Raw genomic sequence first — 20,150 nt, forward strand, 5'->3', positions numbered from 1 at the left:
ACGCTATTGCGACATTTTAATTTCAAATCCCGCATTTAAATTACATAAAATTTTGATGGACTTTATTTACTCCAATTTCATCTGAAATATAAAAGTATTTTGGCTATTGTTTTAGTACGTTTTCCCCGTGATTTAAAAAGATTATGATATTTTTAATACTATGGTTTGACAGCAAGCGAGTTTTGAATCGCGCATTGCAATAATAATTTTTTACGTGCTCTGTTTGTGCCGATTTTATCATTTGCGTTGTACCGATATTAACACGCATTTTTTAAGAGGTTTTTCGAGCGTGTTTTTTCTTCTTTCTCGTTATTGCTGCATTTTTATTTGTGATTTAGAATATACCTGATATTTTCACACAATATTACAACTCGTGAAATTCGATTCAGTTTTAATTTTTTTTCGTAACTTAAAAAGTAATTATGTATCTTAGCCAAATCAACACCTTCCCAGGAAAAAAAAAACGAGATGTGTTTATATTAAACGCGGTCCGTTTTGCAAAAAAAATAATTCAAAACACGGCATAATTCTTTAGTCCCATGAGCACGCGCAAGTTTAACAACACACATCGAACCTATTCTTTTTGTTGTCACTTGTAATTTAAAAGTCATACATCGTAATTTGTATTTACGCTATCTGAAAATTGCCCATCGCATTTCGTATTAACATTAACGAGATTTAAAAATAATCCATCGCATTTCGTATTTACGGGATTTAAAATCACATATCGCGATTCGTGTTCTGGCGTTTAAAATATCATCGGTTGCTACTTTTCTCGCAATTCATATGCACGCGTTTTAAAAATCATATATCGCGATTCATATTCATGCATTTTAAAAATCAAGTGTTGTGAGTAGTCCTTTCGCAATTTAAAAGCCACAAGATTCGTATTCACGCTATTTGAAAAACAAGCATCGAGTTTTTTATTTACGCAATTTAAAAATCACACATGGCAATTCGTATTCAAGCAATTAAAAAATAACGCATAGCAATTCGTATTCAAGCAATTAAAAAATAACACATCGCTATTTGTATTTCCGCGATTTAAAAACCCAGAAAGGAAGAACACCATCTAGGACAAATTCCAAAACTGATGATGTTATTTGCTCTAAGTTTAATACTACCCACAACAACAGCTTTTGTCGAAAGACTGTTTTCCAGAATGAATTTGGCCTGTTCAAAATTACAGAGTAGTCTTTAAATACAATCATTACATTTTCCTTTAATGGCTCAAAAAATATCACATGATCAAGTTGATAAAATTTTCACAATATTCAAAAATTTTGCAAATTACAGTATAACCATTAAGAAATTTTTTAAACCATTTTCTACCTTCTTGGAGAATTTTATATAATTTATGATTATATGCTGGGAAACGTTTTGTATATCATTAAATTTTAACTGTATAAAAAATTTAATCAAGATAAGTTTCGTAAAGTAATGTAAATTTTATTGATTGTTAATTGATTGTAAATAGTAAGTGTCATGTTAAAAATATATTCGTCATAAAAAGTTGTAAACAAGTATCTTAATAGTTTTTTATTATTAAGGAATATAGTTCCTTAAAATTTAATGTGTTTTCTTTCTTTCTTTTTCTTCCCTCTCTCAGCCTCTTATAATTTAAAATAAAAATGTCTGAAAGTTAAAGTATATTCCCTAATAAATGCTAAATCTTATTTTCCACTTAAGGGGTTTTGTTTTAATCATTTTTAACCCTATAAACTTTCTTTAAATCAAAGTATTTAACTTGAATTTATATTAATAACTAGAATATTTATTTATTTGAAATTTAATTCGATGAAGAAAAAATTTAACGTTAAAATCTATGTTTAAATGAACTTTTGTATTTTGTAATGTGATAAAAAAATTTCAATTTTTCCATAGTTTTTAAATTATTTCAATTTATCTAAATTTTTTCTGATAAATTGATTCTGATTTTCGAATTCTGTTTTCTTTCTTAAGTAATTAGTTTTGCATTTTCTAATTTTAAACGTTTTAAAGTCTTGTATTTTCTGCAAAGAGATTACAAGGTTAAGCGACAAAAAGAATTTAGTGTTATAAAAACAATGATGTTTATATAACAATCACCACCAACAATTGCTTTCAATATGTCGGTCTAAACACTTTGGCATGCGGCCCTTCATTGGTCAATCTGCTGTGCATGTGGCCCTTCACTGAAAAAGGTTGTGCACCCCTATTGTAGAGGCAAAACACACTTTATCTTTCAAGTACTGGCAGCACAACAGCAAACAAAAAGTATCCACATCACTGAAATAAAATATACTCTAGCGCCGCCTCTAAGAACTGCACAAAAACTTTTTAGGTGACCTTACACTCACATACTTATATATATATATATAAATATATATATATATATATATATATATATATATATATATATATATATATATATATATATATATATATATATATATATATATATATATATATATATATATATCATCAGTGTGTCATCCATTCTTACATCTATTCTCAACAGGGATAAATTTAAAAGATAACACTCGTTTAAAGTGCTCCAGGTTTTGTATTGATAAAAAAGAGTTTGTAGGAAGATTATTCTCTATAATATGCTATAATATGATCATATGATGGATTTATTCAGTGATCATTAGCTCATATTGCTTAAGCACTTTTATTCCCATATGCAACCAAAACTTATTTCTTTGATTCCACTGTCTCATATCCCTCTGATTGTAATTTGATCAGTACTAGTTTATACCATGCAGCTGTAGTATTGGCTCTCTATTGAAGTTGAAGGGTTATCCATTAATAAAGCATGTGCTTCTCAGTCAGCCAAATGTGTTATATTCTTTCCCTGCCAATAAAAAAATTCATTTACATTTTTACAACTATGAATTGTCGGAGGGGAGTTAACTGCAAGTTTTTTTTTTAAAATTTGTATTTGCTCAGAGTTTTGATTGCATTTAATTATTTATGTCTGTAAACATCTTAAATATTACTTGAACTCTTTAAATATTTTATAGCATTAACCAGACTATTAATAAAAATGTTTTTAAAGTAGAAGTAAATGATTATTTTAATTTAGAATGATCTTGTTATTAGAATGGAATGTGTTTGACTTTAGAAATTATTAATTTTAGATTGTTTTAATAAATCACATCATATTATTTAAGAAAATTTATGGACCAAATGAGAAATTAAAATTTTTTTAATGTACCTACTATGAAAGTGAATCAAAAAATTTACCCATCAACCAGCTTCTCTGTTTACAAATTAACATTCAAATATCTTTGAATATTTATATGTTTGTTTGAAAATAGAATACTTTGAATACATGTAAGTAAAAATTTAGCAGTTTTGAGAAATTGTGTTATCTAGTTTTATTTATGTATGTAAGATTATTTTCAATAATTTTATTTATTTATACAACATTTCTCAGGCTCGCTTTCCCCTTTGTTTTTAATACTACAGTGTGTTAAAAAATTGACTATAGTAATTTTACAATAAAATTATTATTGTAAATTACAAATTTTACAATAAAAATTCTAGTTAGAAATACATAGTTTATGCTTCCAGATTCACAATGCTAAGTCTGCACTTACATTAATGTTTGATTTTGTATCTGCAAGTACAATCATTGAAATTAATAAGATCTAAAGCCATGGCTAATGAAACTTAGTTTTGATAAAGTTGTGATCATAGAAACAGTTTTTATTTTGAAGGGGGAGACTTGGACCTAGACCTCAAAATAGGAGAAGATGTTCGGAACAGAATAATCTGAATTGAGTTTTAGACCAGCCAGAGTTAATGATATGTGGGAAAACTCTCTATAATTAAAAAGAATCCTATGCTTAAGACATTTAGAGAGAATGGATTACACCCAATTCACAAAAAAGTCTTTAATGATCAATGCCAAGGTAAAAAAAAATGAGGAAGATAAATGGATAGATGAGGTTTAGATAAATACCAAAACATTTAACAATGAAGGCATAAGGCAGAATACTTTGCTGTTGAACTGTTTAGGAGGTCGTGGTTTAACATGAACTGTCATACCAAAGATTAAGTGCTACTATTTATCTATAATTCTCTGGAATTTTAAAGGCAGGTGCTGATAATCGAACTTTTTCTTCTAAAACGCTTTTTAAATCTTTTTCAAATATGTACTAAACTAATAACATTGAGTTTAACCGTATCATCTATATTAGAGTGTAATTTCTTACTGACTACTAGATAAGTCTTGAACATAAAAATATGAAAACTTGAAGAGATGGTATATGCATTTTAAATTATGTATAAGATCATGTGTGTTATGTGTACTAAATTTGCATGAAATAAATTCTTTTATGTCATTAATGCCTGGTGATAAATTATAATTGATAAAAATTATTTATTCAATAAATTTATATGTAATTTTTGTAGGACTATTGATCAGTGACATTTCTGTAAATTATTTACGAGGCAAAGATATGGTAGTTCTTTGTTATCTGATTAGTGAAATTGCTCTATCAGCTCATTGCAAAGTTTGACCTCAAAGCTCTTCTCTTAAAACGTGTTATGATGACCTCCTCAAACTATTATGAATCTATAGACAAGAAATACTAATTTTAGCTTTGATAGGTTCTGTTTATTTTCTTTATAATGTCCATGATAGAGATTCCACTTCATATGTTGCTATTGGAATTGGTAATGAACCTAGTATGGGCTCACAAGACTTGTCCCAAAATTTAAATAAGTTTTAGTATACAGGCCATGACTTATGTCTAAAAAAAAAAATCTAATTTCTTATGAGTATTCAAATATTGTGAAATTTTTAACAGCCTTTGACAAACTTTTTTTTAATATTCTTAATAGAAATGAGCAAATTTTTGCAACTTTTTTACCCATTTCTAAACATCTATTTTCACTTATAATTAACAATTTTATATACTTATAATTAACAATTTTATATAAAAAGAAAATTTTGATTTTATTCTATTCTTTATAGTTCATTTTACCATACATTACACAGTTTCATTTAACAATTCTTAACTCTGAAAATTAATGAATATTAACTAGTGCTTAAGAAAATTCTTTTAATGTAGTGTGAAACATTGAATTAGAAGTAATATGAAAGGATTAGACCCTATACCTCCCCATTAAATCAGCAAGCAATTTTCAAAACTATTTTTGGGAAATTTTCAGACGCAATATAACAAAATATGACAATAGTCAAGCTCAAAATGTGCTCTTTACATATTTTTACTTGGCTGGATTTCATTTTAATTACATTGCCAATTGTACATATATATTTTTGTGACAAAAAACTAGGAATACTTTTAATTTTGGCAAAAGAATTTATTAATATATTTTGTCAAATTGAATGATTTTTATGGTTTCTTTTTGTTCACTTACAAACATTGAATTCTTTTTTATAGACACATGTTTAGTTAACATGCTAAAGCTCGTAAGAAATTGTTATTCATCAAAAAATTTCTATGCATTTTTTTTTAAAATTACATAATTTATATAGTTTTCAGCAGAATATAAACGTCTTAAGCCAAAATATTAAATTAAAGTAAGGCTATATGCTATAAAATGGTGAATTTGTCATTATCCTGGCTTATGAATGCCAGAACATTGAAGTGTTACCAGAATTTTTTTTTAACTGCTAATAAAGTAAGGAGGGAAAGCAAATATTAACCTAATACGAAGCTTATGTATGATTATAATATGCTTGAGTGTAATCAAAGTTATTTATTTATCTAATAATTGATTATTATACACAATTTTTTTCTGTACATATCAGCAACAACAAAAATTTTTTTTGATTCTTCCTATGGTGGATAAAAATAATTAATTTAAACAATTTAAGGTTCATCTAACATAAAGGCTTAAGATGAGTTACTTACTATTAACTTAAAATGACTGTTTTTTAAACTTCAAAGCTAATATATCATTTTCCTGGCATTCAAGATATGATGAATTTCTATTGTATTTTGTTTCTCTCGAGAAAATGTCAACAAACTACACTGCTACGTGTAAGATATTAATAAGTGTAACTAAAGAAGTATACAAAAAAAATTTTAGATAATTTTGAAGACTTTAAATTTGAAGAAATTTTTTGGTCCGAATTGTCATGTTTAGAAAGAATCACCCATATGCAAGTTTTTAGTTGCGAACAGGAACATTTGTAAAATATATTTTCCCTCGAAAAACTCTTCAATCAGGCTCTGGTTCTCATCTCCGAATTTACATACTCAATTTTTTTCACATTTTTTAAATATATATTAAAGTTACATTGTTATATTTTTTATTTACATAATTAAAAGTAGATTGGTGCAATAAACAAACTGCCATATAATCCACAGATTATATGGCAGTGGTGTTTATTAACAGAACTGAATTTATTAACTGAAATTTCTGCCCTTACAGATTGTTCACCTTCGTGGATAAAACAGGAAATTATGGTGAATTTCTATTCTGTTTGAAATTTGAGTATCTTTGATTTTATTAATCTCACTATAAACTTTATTACTTGTTTATTACTTTTAAAATACTTTTTTTGTAGGATGCTAATCTATGCATGATCAGGGTAAAACACCTCTTCCGAAATTAATTTTCCCTTTATGAATAAATTCACTAATTTAAAAGAAAGAAAAAAGTCCTCGATTTAATTTGTCATTTGTTGTAAATGTCAACAATATATCTTTTGCGCCGTGCTAAAAATACAAATCTACTGTGTTAATAATTGAGGAATTTGTGATTTTGGTGCCAGCGATGTGTAATCTAAAATTAAGATTTGCTAACTTTATTTATATTTTTTATATTTAGTGTTTTCCTAAAAAATAGATATTTTTTTCACTTCATGAATAAATTTAAGAAAGGGGGGATTTCTTATAAATAATGATTAAACTAAACTTAGTGACGTGACAGCCCCTGGAGGGCCAAGGCCTACTGTGCCCATCTCACTTTTCTTAAAGTTTAGGATTAATAATGATTATGAAGCAGAAAAAAAAATCTATTTTCAGATTCTTTTTTCACTTCCTTGTGTTTAAAAGATATATATTCCCTTTTATGTGCCTTTTAACTTTCTATAACCTATATTCATATATATATATATATATATATATATATATATATATATATATATATATATATATATATATATAAAACTATAACCTATATTCATATATGTATATATGTTGGCAAGATTGAGAGACAATTCTACTAATTTAGCAAATTCAGTTTTTTTTCCTAGCATTCACTTTGTTCTATGTTCATTTAAAAAATATGTATTAACTTAATTAATTTAGGAGAAAGGCGACAGTCGATAAATTGGCAAGATTCTGAGGAGATATTTTTATTTATTTTGAGAATTCTGTTTATTTCTGTATATGTTCACTTTGTTCTGTGTTCATTTAAAAATATCTAATGACTTTATGAACAACTTTAAAAAATACTTACTTCATTTTGATCTATTTAAAAAAAAAAAAAGAAAGAAAGAATACTTATTTTATCTTTAGGAGAACTAAGCAAACCTTATAAATTGGCAAAATTATGAGAGAGTCTTATTTATTTTTGTTTATGTTTACTTTCTCCTGTGTTCTTCTAAAACTACATATTTGCTTTATGAATTAATTTAGAAGGAAGGAAGTATTATAAATTGGCAAGATTATGAGGGTAGATCAGCATTACATCTTGCTGTAGGTGCTGGAAACATTGAAGTAGTTCGCTTTCTGGTAATTTTGAAACATTTAAAAAAATTTAAATTAAGGTTGTTTTTTATCTTTAATTTTTTGTACAGATTGTGAATAATACCTGTCCAGGAGCTACTAATATAGACTGATATCAGGGGTCTGTCTAGGTTTTTCTGTGAGATACCTATTTTGTGAAAATGTTGACATAATTTGTAAAAATTATGTTAAAAAATTAACACAGAAATGTGGTAAAAATATGGATTTATCGTTTCTCACGTGATACAAAAATAAAATTAAGCAAAAGTATTTCGTGAAACTACTGTTTTTTCTAAAGTTGAATTTGTGAGGTTCCGCTTAAAGGTAGTAAATTAGGCCTGGACAGACCCTTAGATATGTGATATCAACAAATTATCACATATATATTATATTTTTTTTATTAAAAAGATTAGATTAAATTAAAATACAGAAACAGAAAAGTAATAAAAAAAATTCTTTATAATTTCCGTATTGGAATAACAACATCTAAATTTTTTAATATCTGATAGAAAATTTATTATTTAATTATAGAGGATTAAATTAAGAAATTAATCAACAACACTGAAACAAAGACAAAAAGATATTGCCCTGAATTATTTATAAGAATTGCTGATAGAAATTAATTTAAATAAAGTTTTAATCACAACTTTCTTATGATATTTTAGATATTAATATTGTTTGCCACACAAAACTGTGCTATCCTCACATTGTATCCATTATTGCAAACAACAAAAACAAGCTTTAAAGATTCATGCTTAGCTGTTCTTTTAGGAGTATTAGCAAAAAGATATGTCTAATTTTTTTGAAAAATGAGATCCTCTTCTGTAATTTCTAACAATTCATAAGAATTTTTCTGAGAAAAGTTGTTCTTTTAATTTATCAGTTTACTAAGTTGACAATAGTTTCATATTTTCTTTGAACCGATTGCCAATATATAGTTGACTGTTATTTTCAAATTTATTTAAATTTTTTCCCTTTTTAGGTTTCAAAGGAAACATGCAACACAGATGTATTAGATAATATATTTAGCACACCTCTACATTGAGGTGCTAGGAAAGGTAAAAATTGATTTAAAAATGAATTTAAACTGTATTTCCGTCTTGTGAGTTATTTGCTATTACTGTTTTCATGCATTGTGTTTGTTGCTCAATTTACATTTTACTAATTGAAAGTCATGACAAACAATTGTAAACAATGTTAAAAATTTTTTCTATATGGTGTAACTTGTTTATGTACTGAGAGGGGACGCAGTTCAAAGAAAACTTTTAAACTAATCTAATTTGCACAAATAAACACAGGAAATTTTTTTTTATGACGATTACGCACATTTGTAGTAAGACATATATGTTTTTAGTAAGGGACTCTACAATAGCTCACTTACATTCATACCAGTAGCAAAAAATTTCCAGCACAGCAGCATGTATATTATAACAGCATTTGCATAGTATTTTTTCATGTAAGTTTTCTTTTTTGAATTGGAACAGCTGCTCAAAAGGCTTTAAAACAAAATTTTGGCTCTTTCTGCTCAAAAATGAAAAAAAAAAATTTTCTTCTAAATTGCTCTCAGCTGTTCCAAAGCTTCTAATGCTCAATGAACTTATGACCATTGCTCAATGAACTAATGTTCATTGAGCAAAAAGTGTAGCTTAAACCCAATTTGGTGCTAAATTTGTCTTCAAAAATCAGTTTTGTCTCTCCAAAGCAGCAAGCACAATTTTCATTTTTCACCTATATATCAATTAACGTGTTTAGTTAGACTTTTTGTTTTCGTCATTGAATAGAGTACATCCTATAACTAATTACTAAAGTAACAAAATTCATTTGTCCAGTAATTCGGCTTCAGCTTTATAATGTTCCAAATACGCAATTTATGTTGTTTCAAAAACACAATAAATCACAAAGGGAACACGAAAAAAAGGTATTACGCATTCATTGAAACATGGGAATATCCAACATGGAAGAAAAGAAAAAAATCTCGTCAGCAGATGTATGTAAGCAAAGTTATAACCAAACTTTAAATATGTATGAACAAAAATCTCATTAATCTCATTTCTATCATATCAAATTACATTCTTGCTTTTGACTAATGCAGGCATTTGATCAGTTCTACTTAAAAACCTTAATTGTCCAAAACTCTTTTTGTTTTTTCTACGAATATAAAGAAGAATTTCAATGGGCATATTGATCAATGAATAAAGACAGGGGACAGAACGTTTTTAAAAAGTGCTTAAAGATGCTTTTTAGATTGGGTGTTTGTAAAAATTGCTTAATTTTTTCTTTTCCTAAATTAAATTTTTTCTTTGCCACATTGATTGTCACTATAGATAACAAAAAGCGTGGTTTTCACAATGTTTTACTAAGGATTTTCACAACTCATTGAGCCATAGTCTGTTCTTGTGTATCATTATAGAACCGTGTAGAAGCACCAATCATTTCAATGACTCGTGGATCTGCATTCGCTTATACAGTGCTGGATTCTTGCACTCATAGAGCAGTCAACAAGCAGCACTTTGAAATTTTACTCTCCCTTTGATTAATTTGATTTAATAAGGACTTTTTAAGATTTTCTTTTTAATTATGAGATTAACTGCCCTATATAATGAAGTAAAAAATTTGAGACTTTTTATTGTATCATGACGTTACCACATTCTTCATGGAAATTTGCTGCACTCTTAAATTGTTTTATGGAAAGAAGAAAAAACTGAATATCTTTTAATGGCAAGATCTTAAAAAAAGAATGAATCGAGGAGCTTCCAATCTTTTAACATTTAGCAAATACAGGAAGAAACCTTATGTTACAGATTTTTCAATTCTAAATTATGCAATTTATATTTTTGTCCATTTTATATAAAAAAATAATTGAATTTAAACATTTAATAATTTTTGAATTATAAAATAGGATGAATGTTGGAACATTTTACTTTTAACAAAAATGTTTAGTTTCAATACTTGTATTTTCATTTCAAAAATAATGAATTTTTTTCATTGAAGAAATATTGACCAAATTACAGATTTTAATAAAAATTTAACATAGGCCATTCAGTAATTGTAATATGAATTTATTAGTGTTTTCCTAATTTGTTTAAATATCTACACATCTTTATATAATCAATAATATTAATCTTATAAATATTTTTATACAAAAACATTAATAAATAATTTTTATTTAAATCTAAAATATTCACTTGATAATTTAACCCTTTGCCTGTAATGCCTGAACTCTGCTCGGGTAAGGCAAATGCGCCAATTTTAGAATACTGGCATGAGTTTGCGCAAGAGAAAAATCGGTGTTTCAATTCCAATGCATAATATGTAATTTACTATTTTTCCATTGGATGGTGATACTTGTTTTTGAATTTTCCTGAGAAAGATTCTGTTGTTTCCAGCCATTTGTCAGATTTTTTTTCAAATTCTGCTGTTCTTCTCTTGGATGGAATTCATGACAGTTGATATAAATAATAATATTTTTCTATTAGTTTATTATATTTATCTTGAAATTTATGGCATTTGATTTATTTTGCTGTAATTTGAGAAAAATTACAACAAACATTTCCCATTCATGTGAAAATATTGAATATGGTAGTTATTTCATTTAAAATTTTGTTTTTATGAAAAAATTATCTATTTCTAACATTTTGATGATATTAGGAAGCAAAATTAAGGAGACATTTTTTTCAAAATGAGACAATTGAGAAAAATTACTGTACATTAACGTTTCCCATTCATGTGAAAATATTGAATATGGTAGTTATTTCACTTAAAATTTTGTTTTTATAAAAAAATTTCTATTTCTAACATTTTGATGATATTAAGAAGCAAAATTAAAGAGACATTTTTTTTCTTTTTTGGCGCGTTTTTCCCAAATATATTCCAGAGGCAAGAGGTTAAATTCAAGTTTAAAAAAAGTTTTTTGCAATTTGTTGATTTTATATATATATATATTATATATATATATATATATATATATATGTAATAATTTGCTGTTTAATACTTATACATATTTCAGTTACATCCATGTAAATAAGGAAGATTGATTTGCTCTGTCATGTGAAAATTGGAAGAGTTTATTTTTTATATTTCCTGATTTTAAATAATTTTTTCTTGATTTGAAATCTAACTAACAAATTGTAAGTCTTTGCACATATAAATTCATGAAGATGATGAGCTTGAATAAAAATTACTATGGTTGTTTTCAATCAAGGATTAGTTTGTAATAATCATATAATAGTCTTATCCATTTTAGTTAGAAATCTAAGCATTTTACTTAAAAAATGGTTTTTATTTGATATTAAGCAATGTGATTACAGGACTTTGATTGATAACTGATTTTTTTCAGAAATCATTTTGCCAAATCTTGATCAACTTTGGATAGATAAATTTTTCTATGTCAAGTTTTCACTAACTAGTTAAGTCTTTGGCATTATTATTTGGCAATATCTTGAAGATGCATATTTTTGTGCATTAGGCTTTGCTGATATTTTATTGAAAAAGAGCCTTTACACTAGTGCTGATGACTCTGGTGCAACTCCTTTACCTTATGCTGCTTTTCATAATTAATTATGCTGTAAGAAATTCATTAGCAATTAATTAAGAGCAATTAATTATGCTGTAAGAAATTCATTTACATTTTATTTATTGTATTTCTACATATTCACAATGATCATAGATATGTTATTTGCTTACTTTAGCATATTTTTTCTCCATAAATTTACTTAATAATTAAAACTAAGAAATGCTGAATGCTATTATGGATTCTGGGGGTTATTTTTGTCACTTATGTAGCTGTGATTTTCTTATATCTATATAAGGCTAAAACATTTTGACTGAATTCAAAATATCTGTTTTTCTCATTATCAGCATGATTGCATTTTTGAAACATATTTCTTTGTTCATTTATAAGTTCTCTACTTATTTCATCTTCTATTTCCCTCATTATTTTACTTGACTAAAGTTTAGAAATTCTTAAATTTTTGCTCTTGCATTTGGTATGATAGGTATTATTTTTATAATTTATGTAGTTTTTTTTTCATTTATTAAGCTATTTTTTTACAATTAACTCAATTTTTCCCCTTATACTTAGATATAGTATTTTTGGTATAAATGCTAATATTAAGTATAAATGCCTTATATATAGTATAGTATGATGATGGTATAAATGCCAAGTAGTAAATATATAATATAAATGCTAAGTTTTCCTCATAATTAGATATGGTTATATTTTTTAAACATATTTAACCTTGTTTGGATTTTTGAACTTGTATTTTAAATTAAAACTTTCTCAGTTCTGAAATATATTTCAAATTTGTCAAAAAGAGCAATTATATTTCTCTAGATGAAATTTTTACTTAAATTAATGCAAAGTAGAGTTCTAGTTTTAATATAAATTATTAATTTCTCTGAAGAAAAATAAATTTTCAATATGGGTGTTTTATTTGTATGTTAATGAATGTCTGTTAAAAAAAAATATTTTTCTCAGTTTTAAAAAACGAAGATATGTAATTAGGGACCAATAAATAATTTAAAACTTAACCCTTATTTTTGTAAACATTTTACAGATTATTTTAGTTTTAAACATTATTAAATTAATTTTTTTAGAGTTACAACAATTACCTACCATATTCATAGTTGCCAACTCTACTCGATTTTCCAGGAGATTACTCGATTTTGCAAGTCTCCCCTGGTCCACTGGTTTAATAAAAATTCTGATGGTTTTTATACATTTTAGAAAATTCCTAAAATTGAGTAAGTTCCCTATGAAAATAAAAATTTTGCACAGATTATTACTTGCTTGAATATTTAAATAAATATTACTAATACATAAGGAAGCGAGCCTCACTTATAATAATTAGTTTCAATCAAGTTCATTTAATGTAAATCATAACTGCAAAATATAGCAGTTTTTATATTTTGATGACTATAAAAACTTCTAAAATTCCATATGTATAAAATATTATAGTACATTATCTTGAAATTTATTTTATTTGATAAAATCTACTGGATTTTTTTCCTATTCATGTTGGCAGCTATACATGTTACTCAGTAAAACATAACCAGGTATACATATCATTTTATGTTTATTCAAATGAGGCAATCATATTTTAAATTTATCATTTTTTAAATTTATATATTTCTAATTATATTTATTGATGAGATTATAAATATAATGGATCAAATAAAACAAAATTATATGCTTCCCTAATCAAAACTCTTAAGAAAGCTAAATATGTTATTTTGTCAAACAAGCTAATTATGTTAATTACAAGCTCTGGTTTTGTAGAGCATAACCACTTTATTATACCTAGACACTGCTTTTATAACTTGCTGCATCCAGGCAAAAGTTAAGAAGGTAAGTATGGACTTAAGTGAGCCCTTTGTATATGGATAATAAAAATGGTAGGCAAAATGGAAAAAAAAAACTTTAAGTATTATTTCTTGAAATAATAATTTCTAATTATTTTCACCCTTCTTATAAATAAAAATTTAGTGTAATAACAATTAAAAATAATGTTTTTCATGATTTAGTGTATAAAAAAATTTAAAAGAAACATTTGCAATGAATCAGATGTATAATTATGTCAAGTTTCCTTCTCATTAACTTTTTAAAGTTTAAGTGTAACAACTGTCTTTAAATTAACATGTTGTAGATACAGCTGAGAAATTTTAATTTTTATGAATTTTCCTCAGTGTATTTAAAGTTATTAAATATTTACGATGCGTTTAAAGTTCAAGTTAAATCTCTTTTCAACACTTTGTTTTTGAAGCTACTGAAATTTTTAAGAATTGTTTTGTATATTTTCTAGAAAGTTGTGGAAACATTTTTATCGAGATCTTTCATTTATGACATTGCTGATGCCAGTGGAAGGAAAGCAATTTTATGGGCTGCTGCAAACAATGCTAATCATTGAAATTATGGCAAAGAATGGAGTTGTACTCGACTGTTCTGACAAAAATGGTTTGACAGGTATTAAGTTTCTTTTATACATATACAGTCAAACCCCGCTATAGTGAACCTTCAAGGGACCGAAATATCGGTTCACTATAACCGGGAGTTCACTGTATCCGTTACTCAGGTAATTTAACTGATGGTTCCCAAAATCCTCCATTTTATTATACATTATTCAAATAAATGACTGAAAAATATTATGTAGTAGCAAAAAATGTGTTATTTTTCATTACTCTTCATCTTGCGTACGGAAAAAAAAATTTGTAATCTTTAGCTGATGAGCAATCCTCAGCATCAGATATGGAAACACTTCCCGACTCTCAGATAATTTTTCCTGAATTTCTGTTATTCCGCTTTTGACCAATAATGAATAATTTACTCATTCCTTCTGACAGAAAATGCATATTGATCTCACTGACACCTTACAGGTGCATCATCTGCCTGGGTTGAAAACATTTGCTTGGTTTATTTAGGGATGGGAAAGTGAGATAAAAGAAGCAAACAAGAAAAAAATGCTTATCGCTACATTCCCCTCTATAGATGATTTTAAAAATCGGTATATGTATTTATTTTGAAGAAGAAATTTCGAAATTACTACAAAAAAAATGGGAAAAAAAATCAGTCGAAGACAGAATAAAGTTCATTATATCCAACTTCCTCACTTTTTTGGTTCACTATATCCACAAAGAATAACATTATACGTGTATAGCAAGGCACGGGACCGAACATTTCGTTCACTATATCCGGGAGTTCACTATAAACCGTGTTCACTATAGCGGGGTTTGACTGTATATATACATTTTATATACATATTTTACATATATATATACATATTTTATACATATATATATGTATGTATATATATATATATATATATATATATTTGTAGAAATTGATTTTATAACTTTAACTTAGCATCTGTTTCACATCTTTGATGAAATTCAATGAACATACAAAATAATCATATCCATGTTTATGCTCACTCCTTCATGTTATACTTCTAAGTAATAAGTAAAGTAATACTTCTTCGATAATAATGCTTACTTTTTCTGATTTGTTTTTAAAATATATATATATATATATATATGTATGTATGTTTGGTATATTTTGTAGACCTGCCCAGGAGAGCAGAAAATTATCAGATCATTTTATATTTCCCATAATATTTCTCCAGAAAAGTTTTTTTTCTTTTTTTTTTTTTGGTTTGAAATTTCTCCTAAATTTATTGTTAATTTATAATTATAAATCTAATTCTAAATTTATAATTATAAATCTAATTCTAAATTTATAATTATAAATCTAATTCTAAATTTATAATTATAATACTCATGTTACAATTATCTTTTCAAACTATATTTAGAAAGTAAAGTTTGTATATTGTTAAAATTTTTAATAATATTTTTTTAACGAAGGACAATAATTATTTAATTTAAAACAATTATTTAAAATTCAAGGTCTGCTTATAAACCCATGGACATTTAAAACCTGGTATTGTCAGGGAATTTTATTTTAACTCTAAAAAGCACTAACTCTTTTTTTCTTCTGAAATTGAATGGGAACTCTGTATAAAATTTAGGAATTAAAAATAACAAATAAAAAAACTGCCATATTAAGTTAATATATTAAAACAAAATTTAAAAATGTATATATTGATTATTTTTACAGAGAAAAATTTTGTAACAATGTTTTTACATTTGTTTTATTTTGTGACACATTTTTTATCCTCACAAAATTTTCTAGCAATTTTTTTTTGTTAATTAGATAAAAAATTACCTGCATTTTTCCCAAGCCTCATTCGATCAATGTAACATATTCTGCAGACGTGCCCAGCTGAACATGTAATAATTTTGAGTTTTTCTGTGAGCCCCTGATAATTACATTTAATTCAGGAAGATCAAAACTCTGTATTGTGTTAAGATGATTTTAATATCACACGCATTGGTCTTAACTCCCCTCCTCCCTTGGCAGCAAAAATAAGTAGATGGCAAACTCCCTCTCTCCTGCTGAGTGCTTATGCAATATTTAAACAACCTTTTATCTAATTACCTTTAAGTAGTCAATTTTATCTAAATAATTATCTTGTAGCTCTTCATTATGCTTCTCTGAAAAGTCATCTATCTACAATTAAGTTATTGGTAAAGCATGGCGTGCCTATCAATAAGAAAGACAAATGTGGAATGACGCCATTGCTGAAAGCCTGTGAGTTAAGGGGTCATACCCTTATTTATTATTTTTAGCAAATGTAGTCACAAATTCTTATAGATTAGAGATTCACAATTATTGATTTGTCTCTTTCATTTGATTTTAAAGATAATCTATTATTATCAATACATTACTCATATCGTAGAATTTTTTAATTTTGAATTGAGTTATCATCCTTTAAATTACATATTTAAAAAATATATTAGTGGCATATTTACAGTGATTTTAAAAATATTGGATTAATAAAATTTTTCAAATTTGAACTAAATATTGGTATGAACTATGAAGAAAGATTAACTAATTGAAGCGTCTTTATTTTTTTAAGGCGACAGTACTGTAGCAAAATTTTATATCCTAATCTTAGACTCACATTATTTGTTCATTTATGCAACAAAATAAAATTATCTTACTTTCTGTTCTGAACTAAATAATTCTGAATTTAAAAATCGTGCATTATTTTTTTGCAATAGAATTTGCCTTTATCCTGCACCAACACTTAATACATGCGTATTTCTACCATAGCTTGTCAAATGACTAGATTTTATGTTTCTTGATTGAATGTATCAAAGATAGATGTTAGGAAGGAAATAAAACTAAAAAAACTTTATTATAATTAAATAAATTTGTGTATTGCCAATTTTTATGTATTACAAACACAAAGAAAAAGAATTTTTAAATCATTGCTTGAGTCATTTTTTACATATACAGGATGTTTTTATTGTACATTTTTCGCAAACATATTTCTTCTAATTACTATTATTTCTATAATTATAAGAATTATAATGCTTATAATTATTCTTATAGTTAATATTATTTCTTCTAAAAACTTTTGCTGTCTTGATTGTTTCGACATTTTTCTGGGTAAAAACTAACAGTTAGTTAGAAATTAAGGAAAGCTATCAAAATAAAATATAAGCTACTCACCAAAACATTTAGTTTTTGCCACTTTTTCTGACACAAAAATGCCAATCTAAAATTTTTGGTACTTTCTCGACATTTGAAGTCACAGTTAATCTGATTGAACTAATCATGCAACAGTCTGCGTAAATGTGCAACTCATCCAATGCAATACGTTGAACACACATTGTATTGTAATTTCTGATTCGATAACCTTATAAAGCAATTAGTTTTTCTCCCTGTCAAATGACTGGTTGTGGTAGAAATTGGTATACGACAAGTATTATTTGAAACAGACAAAATACAAAAAAAAAAAAAATTTATAATAAAATATTAACCGTATATAATTGTTAAAAAAAGTCATGTAGTCAAATGTGCAAAAACGATAAGATAATAAGCACATTTTCGATTCAAAAGTTCTTAAACGGTCATTTGACTGATTATGGTATGTTTTATGTTAAGGAATTTTAAATGATTTAAAATTCCTGATTTTCAGTCACCTGAAATAATAAATAGTTTAATAAACAAAGCTAAATTATATTTAAGGCTATTGAAACATAGTTACTGTAATAACAAAAAGTAAGAAATGGGATAGAATGTCTAAATCAAAATAGACTAATCAAATTTATAACAGGAATAAACCAAGAATTGATCAAAATGACCAATATGTAAATAATTGTTTATAATATAAATGATTTTATTTAGGTGTGCCATAGAAGGACATGCATATTTATTTCAAATGTTACTCCACAAAGAAATGCCTGCAAACATTCAGAATGCTTTTGGGTAAAAATCTCACTATATATTTTAAAGAAATGTGTTGATTTTTTTATATTAATATCATCTTATAACGCATAAGTTCTAAGTAATGTTATTTTCCAATGTTCAATTTGAAAAAAAGATCTTTTTTAATTTAATCTTTTAATAGAAATTAATGTTTGTGTATTCAAATTAGCTCTAATGTCATTTTTCGCGTAGTGGTTTGCATTGTGTAGAACTTTCAGGGATGAGAGTTTTTTTTCCTGCTTTTTGGTGGAATTCCGCTTGTATTTTAATTTAATAAAGAATATCTTAAATTTTTTTTTATAATAAAGTTCCGCTTTTTCGAATTTTTAAAAAAGAGATTTATTTGTGGCAATTTTTCTTACGTATGAAAATGTGGTTTAAAATTGCATTTAAGTAAATCTTAAACCACACTTTGCAATTCGTATTTGCACAATTTAAAATTATACATCGCAATTCATATCTGTGTGGTTAAGACATCTTACATTCAGATTCATATTTAGGCAATTTTAAAATCATATATCAAGGTTTGTATTCCCAAAGTTTAAAAAAAATAATAAATACTACACATCGATATTTTTTATTAAAACATTTATAATATTAATTATATGCATATACACTTCACGTGTGCACTCTTTCCTCACTAAAAGTTCTTGTATTTTTTCAATAACCTAAATGTGTTTTACACTTAGCATTTTTGAACTTCTATTATTGTATAGCAATAAAATAGCAGTTATTTTTTTGCATTTTACACCCTATTTATGAATTGATTCATGAATTATTTCATGTTTTGCATGTTTCTTCGAAATTGTTCATCAATATAAAATTTCATTATTATTATTTTTATTATTGTATGATTTGTTTTTTATTGTACATATAAAATTTTTCAAGGGTAAATTACTTCTGCATTGGGCAGTATTGGCTAATCATTGGGAAATTGTAAAGTTGCTATGTGATTATGAGACAGATGTAAATACAATGATTAAGAAAAACGATTGGTAAAATAATTTCTTTTCTTGTTTTATTCCCTTTGATTTTAATTTACTATTTGGTTTTAAGGATTTTCTTAAAATTAAACTATTTTGTTTTTGTTTGTTTGTGTTTTTGTTTGCCTTTTCAAAGCAGGCAAATCCTTAAAATGAAAAAAAAGTGGGAAATCCAGTTAACAAATATCAATTTCCAACTATAAAAATTTCAAATTTTTTGTTGTTTTTCTACTTGGGATGTTGCAAAATCACCTTGCTTTTAAAAACTTTCTATCATGCACTTTTCAAAATTTATAAAAAAAACTAATTCTAATTAACTTTAAATCCAGAGATAGATTATTGCCAGAAGCTGCAAAATTTTTTTTTATTGTAGCTTATTGGTTGGGGGGAGGGAATCATTCATGAATTAATTTTTGTTCAGTTATACATTGTATCAACTAAACTGAGGTTTCCATGTACAGTTTTGGCATCTAAGTTTTTAATATTTATATTAACAGTTTTATATTTGTGATTGTAATGTAATCTTATTAAATTAAAACTTTATATTACTAGTATTGAAAATTTTTACCAATATGTATTTTCTTAAAACTATTGATATTATTTTGTTAAAAGTTAGAAAAAAAACTTGCAATTATTTTTATGAAA

The 20,150-nt window shown here is 26.0% G+C and overlaps 2 long non-coding RNA genes across 31 annotated transcripts in view; both read left to right on the forward strand.

Moving 5' to 3' along the window:
* LOC147809980 (uncharacterized) overlaps positions 1-4,870 on the forward strand; it is a 29,053-nt gene extending 24,183 nt beyond the window's left edge. For 4 of the 10 annotated variants that reach the window (XR_015433980.1, XR_015433981.1, XR_015433982.1 and 1 more), the window contains exon 6: positions 4,402-4,870. This is a non-coding gene — a long non-coding RNA (uncharacterized LOC147809980). The remainder of the gene's footprint in view (positions 1-4,401) is intronic. The other 6 variants (XR_015433991.1, XR_015433988.1, XR_015433987.1 and 3 more) reach the window with 4 other exon arrangements.
* A 1,785-nt stretch (positions 4,871-6,655) lies between these two features.
* The window catches only part of LOC147809981 (uncharacterized), a 32,134-nt gene continuing 18,639 nt past the window's right edge, over positions 6,656-20,150 (forward strand). For 10 of the 21 annotated variants that reach the window (XR_015433998.1, XR_015433997.1, XR_015433993.1 and 7 more), the window contains exons 1-6: positions 7,444-7,700; positions 8,677-8,752; positions 14,495-14,655; positions 16,723-16,836; positions 18,442-18,522; positions 19,411-19,517. This is a non-coding gene — a long non-coding RNA (uncharacterized LOC147809981). Of the gene's footprint in view, positions 7,701-8,676; positions 8,753-13,289; positions 13,437-14,494; positions 14,656-16,722; positions 16,837-18,441; positions 18,523-19,410; positions 19,518-20,150 lie in introns of all 21 variants that reach the window. The other 11 variants (XR_015434002.1, XR_015434003.1, XR_015434001.1 and 8 more) reach the window with 7 other exon arrangements.

This window comes from Parasteatoda tepidariorum, chromosome 5 (genome assembly GCF_982258835.1).
Source record: "Parasteatoda tepidariorum strain Cologne lab strain chromosome 5, Ptep-v5.0, whole genome shotgun sequence".
Taxonomy (NCBI): Eukaryota; Metazoa; Arthropoda; class Arachnida; order Araneae; family Theridiidae; genus Parasteatoda; species Parasteatoda tepidariorum.